This window comes from Cynocephalus volans, chromosome 16 (genome assembly GCF_027409185.1).
Source record: "Cynocephalus volans isolate mCynVol1 chromosome 16, mCynVol1.pri, whole genome shotgun sequence".
Taxonomy (NCBI): Eukaryota; Metazoa; Chordata; class Mammalia; order Dermoptera; family Cynocephalidae; genus Cynocephalus; species Cynocephalus volans.
Genome location: NC_084475.1, coordinates 42,645,531 through 42,653,508, shown reverse-complemented (window position 1 = coordinate 42,653,508; position 7,978 = coordinate 42,645,531). Strand labels below are relative to the sequence as shown.

The 7,978-nt window shown below is 44.6% G+C and overlaps 1 protein-coding gene across 2 annotated transcripts in view; it reads left to right on the top strand.

The window, feature by feature from the left end:
* Positions 1-1,331: 1,331 nt before the first annotated feature.
* PIP5K1B (phosphatidylinositol-4-phosphate 5-kinase type 1 beta) overlaps positions 1,332-7,978 on the top strand; it is a 294,924-nt gene continuing 288,277 nt past the window's right edge. The window contains exon 1 of one of the 2 annotated variants that reach the window (XM_063080590.1): positions 1,332-1,799. The gene's annotated coding sequence lies outside the window, so the exon portion shown is untranslated. The remainder of the gene's footprint in view (positions 1,800-7,978) is intronic. The other variant, XM_063080588.1, reaches the window with a different exon arrangement.

The following is a 7,978-nucleotide window of genomic DNA, read 5'->3' as shown; positions in this document are numbered from 1 at the left end:
GCTCTGAGTTTTGAAGAGTCTAGGATGACAGGATAAAACCAGACACAAGTCATAGGGTCCTAAACAAAGGATGCCCTAAATCTCCTACTAATGGCCAGACACATCTGGAAGAAGCAGGCTGGGAAAACAGCCTAAGAATAATAGATACTTGCTTTATTTGTCAATTATACCTCAATAAAGCTGAAAAAGGAATAATAGATGTTGTGTTAGGAGGGAATTACTGCACTCCATTCCAGGCTGATACTAAGCTATATATAACAAACTCACCTAAGGTGGGAGGGGAGGGAGAGATACAAAGAGATCTCAAAACTGAGAAGTGTTAATTTGCAGAGAACTAAGGGAATATCCTTGCAAGCAAATTCATTTTGGCTCAACAAGCCAGGGATATCTGAATATAAAGATCACGAAATGTTGGGCTTCCGGGACATAATGTTCTCTACGTTTTCCATCAGTGTTGGTGTTTTACTTTGTTTTGTTAAATAAGGCTAAGGTGAAAGGAAGTGATGAGGCTGAGAAATACCACTTCGATTCAGCCGGAAGGGATCCGCTACCTATTAAGTGGGTTCCTATTATTAAGGGAATTTAGTTTTAGCTTCCACAACAGCATTTTCCCAAAGGAGTTCTTTAGATCTGGCCCCTACCCTCTTTGAACCTAGACTGACATCAGGTGAGACCCCAAGTGCCCCCAACCCACCCAGCGCTATCAGTAGGATTTGGCCCCCACCCCCATCACGCATGACGCCCTCCAGCCTTCTCTCTCCTAGGACCCCCTCCCCAACCTACCTCTACCTGTTAGGTCTTACTTCCTGGGAACACCTGCTGTCCTTGGAAGGGGAGCAACCTTCGCCTTGGAATCCTGGCCTGTTTCTTTCTGATGGAGGGGGCGCCTGTGCTTAAGTTCAGGTTTCACCGCAAGCAGAGGCGGGCGGACGGGTGATCAGACGTAGCCGACTTCAGCGGTCTGAGGAAGGGGGACACCCTACCCCAAACACCGCCTTGGTTAGCTGGACTTCGACACTTTGAGAACCGCCGGGAAGCCCTTGGCTAGCCCTGGAGCCTTAGACGCAGCGGCCAATTCTAGAGGCCCACCCCACCCCCGCTCTTCGTCCTGGGCTTGAGGTGGCGGGACAGGGCCCCCCGTCCCCACGCACCGACCGCTGCGGAGGTTCCCGCCGCCGCTGCTGCAGCGAACCGGTCTGGCTTCCCCGCAGGGCGTGCGGGGATGGAGCAAGGGGGTGGAGAGAAAAGGGGAAGAGCCTGGGCGGCCGGCGGGCGGGGCCTGCAGCCTCCGGGAGCCGCGGCAGCCGCCGTGCAGCCAGCTCTCTGCGCCGCGCTCCGACTCCTGCGCGCACTGCGCGGCGACCCGCGCCCGACCCGGGGGGCGCCACCGCTTTTCGACCCCCGGTCCCGGAGCGCGCCGCGGCGAGGTTGCGCCCGGCCTTGGAGCCGCTCCGAGCTGCCGGGGCTTTGGCTGCCGCTCACTGCTGTCTGGCTGGAGGACCGGCGGGGAAGGAAGGGGAACGCGGGGACACACACACTCGCCGCGGCGCGCGCGCATTGCACACTCGCAGCCGCGCGTCCCCGCCGAGGCGCGCCAGGGGCGAGTTTGGTCGCGCTGCTCCGGCCCCGGCACCTGCCCGCCCCCGGGGCTGACCCCCGGCCCCGGCCCGCCGCCCCTCCCGCCCCTCGCCTGCACTGCTCTCCCCTCGCCGGGGGGTAAGCAACAACGTCCCGATAACTTGCTGACTGTGGCGCAACTGGTCTCGACAGCGGAGGCGCCCGAATGCTGCCCGGGTGAGGTAAGTTTCCTGCGCGTCCCCGGCCCCTCCCCCCAGACCCTCCTTCTGGGCTCGCGCCTGGGGGCTCTGAGTCCCTGATGAGCACTGGCGGTCTGTCTACCCTCCCACTTTGCCTGTCCGCGTTGTGCTGGGGGTGACGTGGAGGGGGCGCCCGTGGCCACCGAAGAGGGATCCGCGGGGCCACAGTCCTTGCGGGCACCCACCCGCTTGCCACTCCGATCCCCAGGACCGTAGTGACAGTCGGGGATCACTCTGGTTTCACTGAAGCTGGAGCCCCCTCCCCTTTTCAGGGGAACCCGCAGAGTTTGGCAGCAGGAGGAGCGGTCTGCCCACCCCCCACACCCCCCGGGACTAAACGGCGGCGAACTTGTTAGGCGCCCCTGGGATCTCACGGGGGGCTTGAGAGTCGATGTTCTGGTCAGTTCTGGCGCCGGAGCCGGATTGAACAGGTGCGGTATGGTTCCAGCCTAAATGCAGCAGCAGACTTCTGCGTTTCCCGGCTCTCTCCCCCCAGCCCCATCAACTTGCCGCTTCAACATTTGGGGCGGGGGGTGTCAGTGTGGGGGCAACGGGGAGGGAGAACGCCCGGGTTTGATTTGTCACGCCGGTGTCCGGAGTCGCCAGAAGACAACAAATGTCTGCTTATCTCTCATCTATGCAGATGAGCATGTTGTCATTTCTTATGCCCCCGGCTGGCTCGCTCGTCGGTCCCTGGTGTTCAGCATGGTTGGGTAGAAACCTGTTCCAGAGAAGTTGTTTGGGTAGGCTGATGAATGTTTTCACCTCATCTCCTGGAGTCAGGGCTCTGAACAAGGAAATGCTAGGTACTCTGATGTTTTTTCAAGGGAGCGTTTTGCAGAACAAAAATAACACCCACTACCACTACCTCTGTATGACGTTCTCAGTCTTCTGGAGGCCCTAGTCTGAGGTGAATGACCCTTAAGGGACCGGTGGGGCCTCAGAATGCGTTCATCTCCTGCAAGGAAGAGGTCCCCGCATCTTGAGTGTCGGTTGGGGGGACCCTTTCTGTCCCTCTGATGAAGAGCATCCACCCAGAGACTTCTCGCTTATTCTGTGGAGAGGCTCAAGTGTTCTGCTGTTGTTGGAGTGGAGAAAAGCCAAAGGATTGGTTTCATTACCACTCTGATGTAATGAAGTAGAATAGTGTTCATGAAAGCTTTTGTCAAAGCATTCCCAGCTCAAAGACCCTGGAAAAAAACTTTCCCAGCCAAGTCCAAGCCAGCGTGAGGTTGAATAGGTGTCATGTCTTCGTTTGAGATGAGGGAAACGCTGGGTTCTGTGTACAGCGATGCCAGCGGAGACTTATGAGGAATGATGAGAAAGAAAGGTGCAAAGTCTGAGACGCAAGTATGACATCATACTCGAGAAGAAAAACTGTAAAGCACTGAATGATAAAAACGGCCGTACGTTTTTGTCCGAATTAAGACTAGAGGGACTTAATAATATTACCTTCCATGTGAATCAATGTCTTGCAATTTATAAGTGCTTTTCAGTATTCTTATTTAATTCCAACCATTTCTGAGGGAGGCAGGACAAAGATTATTAACCACATATTCTCCGAAGGAACAGGAGGCTCACAGATTTTTTTTGTTATGGAACCAGTGCTGGTTCTGTACTTGTATAAGGTTTTTTGAATGGCCTGGGTGCTTCTGCATTTATTGTGGTCTGCACAGTCTCACTGTGAATTACTGTTCACATTTTACAGATGAGGAAACTGAGGTTTTGACAAGTGTTGGGAGTTTTCCATGGCATCACATCTTATTTAGTGGAGTTTAAAAGACTAGAACTCAGACCTCCTGATGTCTAGTCCATTGCTTTGGATTATGTATTTATATTATGCCATCGTTCCACTTCTGATGGCAGTGGCACAGTGTGGATATTGCAGTACACTAGGACTATTAAGCATGCTGGCCATTTACCTGGCTTCTAGGTCTGACACTACATTTGACTGTATTACCTGGTCTGGGCCAAATCGTATTACCTCCAAGTTCAAAGTCTCTCACATATAAAACAAAATGCTCATAATTAATTATGTTTCTTCTTTCCAGCTTCAGCATTCTACAATGTTTACCAATGTATTTGTAATCCAGCGTTATCATTTCCTTTAGGAGAAGGATGGGTTTTTACCTTATATTAACTAAGGGATTTAGCTAATTACCTATTCCACCTTTAATTTACTCTTTCCCACCTTCACTACATACCACTTAATGAAGGAAAAGAAAATCACAAGTGCATTTTAGCTTAGCATCCTTGTTGTTTAGTATGACTAGTTGACTTGAAAATGTTCAGAGGGGCTGAAGTACTCTAAGGTACATGTCAGAATTTACTTGAATAGTCAGTAAACTCAGCTCACACCTTTTTTTTTTTTTTTTTAGTTTTGTGGTTTGCATGTATTGTAAGTACTCAATATATAGCTGTTGGATGAATGAAGAATGTGAATGAAATCATTCATAGGGAAAACATATGCTGTGAAACATAGAAAACATCTCATCATGTGAATTCCCAGCACATAAGATAATTTACCTGCAGGAGGTGTGCTTCCTGAAGCTGGAAAGTACAGGAGCCTGAGATGCCCCCCTTCTTGAGTACATTGTATAAGGAAGACAGTAGACTCATGCCATCTATGTCATGCTCTTTTGCTTGCCTCCCTCCCTCCCTTAGTTGTTAGTAATGTGTAGCTGGTTAAAAAATATATTCCTAGAAATCTCCTTGTGCCATTTTATGGTATATCTCGATGGAGAAAGCAACCACTCTTTTTTAAATAGGGTATTGAGTAAATTTCAGCACGTGGTAATACTGGCTCATGGTTTCAGAGGGCGAACCTAATTAACAAAACCAACCTAGTTTCTGTTCCCTCTAATAATCCTCTTCTCTCTCCTCCCCTCCTTCCTATATACACAAAAGTAGTGTTTTTATGTTTAGAAGAATGATGACAAAGAATACGATGAATCTTAAATATGACTAACAGATCCTGCCATTTATATTGGGGATTGAGGAATATTTCCTTCTGATAAAGAATTCGAATATTAACTAGTTTAGAGATTGACACCTTTTATGGGAAAGAAAAGTACAACTTAAAGAGGTGAATTGACTTGCTTAAGGTCACACAGATGGTAGTGGGAGGACCAGGTAAAACGTGGAAATCTTAAGAAGGTTCATATTCAGTGTATTCAGTATTGTGCCTGGAGTTCTATGGTGCAAGGGCATTTTTGACTTTTAGAAATCATAGAGGTTAACAGAAAATTTGTTTTCTAGTAATTATCAGGGAATTGGTACATTTTTTCAAATGGTTTCGTGTTTATATTTTTAAATTTTCTTGTCAAAGCCGTTACCATTAAGGAGAAAATGTTTGTCTGTTTTCATCTATTCACTATGATTCTCTTGACTTATATGCATTACCAGACTCAGAATGAATACTTTGCCCCAACCAGCACTTGGAGAGAAGGAACTATTTGAATAGAAACACAAATGTATGCTGGTTTTCCAAGCTTCTCTTCCTGGTAAATAAAGCCAGAAGCTAAACGTGGCCCTGTTGTACAGCTGGTAAAGTCATAAATATGTATACGTTTAATTTGTATTTGCATTTTGCTTGTACTTCTGTTAAATGGTGAGTCAGAACATTTAATATCCTGGGGAAAATAATTTTTTTTTTCCTATGGCTGGAGCCTTCATTAGAGTTATACTATAAAACATCAGGTTTTAAATGTATTTGTTGCCAAAACATATTCTCTTTGTATCAAGTGCATTAACTGGAGTTGCAAGAAGTCCTTTTATTTTTTTTAGAAGCTGACCGGTTAGAACTGTACATTATGTAGCCCAGCTGTCCATTTGTGGTCTTATCTATGGAGCAGGGTATGTTACGTTCTTCTAAATGCCAGGGAAACTGGGGAGGGAGGAAACCTAGCCTTTTGCTTTAGGGTTTCTTTTTCTTTCTTTCTTTTTAAAAATTAACTTTAAATTTATTGATGAAATTTTTGAGGTACTTTTATAAACAATTGGCTGCCACTGATGAAGAGTTTAATTCAGTCAGATTCCTTTCAATATAAAAGATTGGGCCAGGGAAAACAGGCTTGGTTTTGTACATTCTATTCTCAATTGTATCTACTTCTGTATAACTTCATCAGAGATGCATAAAGGAGATAATCACCAGGGAAAACACAGGAATCTTACCCAAATTAGGTTACTCTTGGGAAGATTTGAAGCATAGATAGTGATTGGGACGTGGTTGAGCGTTCAGTCAGCTGACAGTGACCTGGTATTATTTTAAATTAAAACAAACCCACACTTGAATGAACAACCACATGAAGTGTGTTCCTCTATGTAGCAAGTCTTCTGTATTGTTTGTGGGACTGAACAAAGAGTATGCAGTATATTTGGGGGAGTTTACATAAAGGGTGAACAGTAAGTTCTTGAGACTCATTTTCTGTAATATTTTTAGAAAATCAATTGTGAAATTGCAATGAAATGTAAAGCATCGAGTGTTTACTATTGCTCGCACTTTAAAAATGGGCGTGTATGTCTTTCAGTGGGGGTTTGGGCAAGGGTTGGAAGTGCAAGTTCTGGGGGCCTACAGAGTTTGCCTTGATTTGGAACTGAAGTTCAGAGACAGGACTGTAGAAAGGTTACCCATTTTGTAAGAAATAGTGTGGTGTTTAAGCCTTCACCATCCAGTAATGTTTCGCAAGGGGTTTGGGTTGGAGGATGAAGTTACAGGTAGCCATGAAAATGTGTTTTCTTGCTTCATAGATACGCTGGCACAAGAAATAATAGTGGATTCAACATGTTGTGTAGTGGGTTTTTAACATTTAATACACACTTTTTTGCTTTTACTTTTTAACCATGCCCACCATCGTGATCTCTGGATCACTCAGTCGTAATGTTTAGTAATAAATCAAGGAAACAAAAACAGCAACAACTATTAAAAAGCAATACTATGATCTCCTTGAGGGAGTAGTAAGCACATCATATATGTTCAGCAAATATTTGTCATTGGAAAAGGTGAGACATCATGTTTGATTTGCATTTGTAATCTTGTAACTTAGGACTATGTCTGGCAAATGATGAGGATTTAATAAATGTGTACTGAACAATTTATGCATCCAAGTGAATATTACTCTTCAAAATCTTGAGATGTTCCATAATTATTCTAATGATTCTGTTATTTTGCTAACCATTTTAGGAATGTCAGGCAGGCCGATAGACACTAGTTTCAATAGTTTGTAGTGTCCTTTTTTTAATCACAAATGGTATTTATTCACTAGATTCCATCCTTTTTTAACCAACATGGCTAGGAATAATTTTTTATTATTTCTCTTCTTCAGCGGAAAGAATAATCTAAATATAAAATGTATTCTATTTTTCTTTCAAAGTATCCAATAGACATATTTTTAAGGCACCCAGAGTGGTTTAATACTGAATTTGACTCAGGATACACAGACAAGAATGGACTTTAAGCTTTAATTAATCAGCTGAAATGTCACCTCTTAATCAGTGAGATTCTAAACTCCCTGAGGGCAGAGATCATGTTTCTTTAACACAGTTTTTCTGGTGTTTGGCACTTAGTAGGTTCTCAGTAAACATTCAAATGAATGAATGAACAAGTCCCATCTATGCTGTCAAGATGAAATGGAATACGGTTGAGGCCACTCAAGCAGAATTGGTTCAGCTGTGTAAGTGGTGCTTCAAAGTTAACTATGGCAGCTTCATGAGAATAACAACCAAACCCTCCAGGAGGAGGAAACACTTGTTTAGGTGAATAAATTCTGGCATGATTATGAATGAAGCACAATCTTTATTTAAAGAGCGATTCCTTTCATTTACTCAAAAGTGAATAAATATTCTCTCAAAAAAGAGAATAGATAAGTTGAAATTATCACACGCACAAGACAAAACTTTGCAAAACTGTTAAACTGGGCTCTAAAAGTACCTTCATCATAAACATATATACAGTCATCCCTCAGTATTTGTGGGGGATTAGCTGAGGACCCCCAACAATACCAAAATCCACAGAACGTGAAGTCTCTGATATAAAAAGGTGTAGTATTTGCGTATAACCTATCACATCTTCCTGTATACTTTAAATCAGCTTTACATTACTTATAAATCTAATACAATGTAAATGCCATGCAAATAGTTGTTATACTGTATTGTTTAGGGAA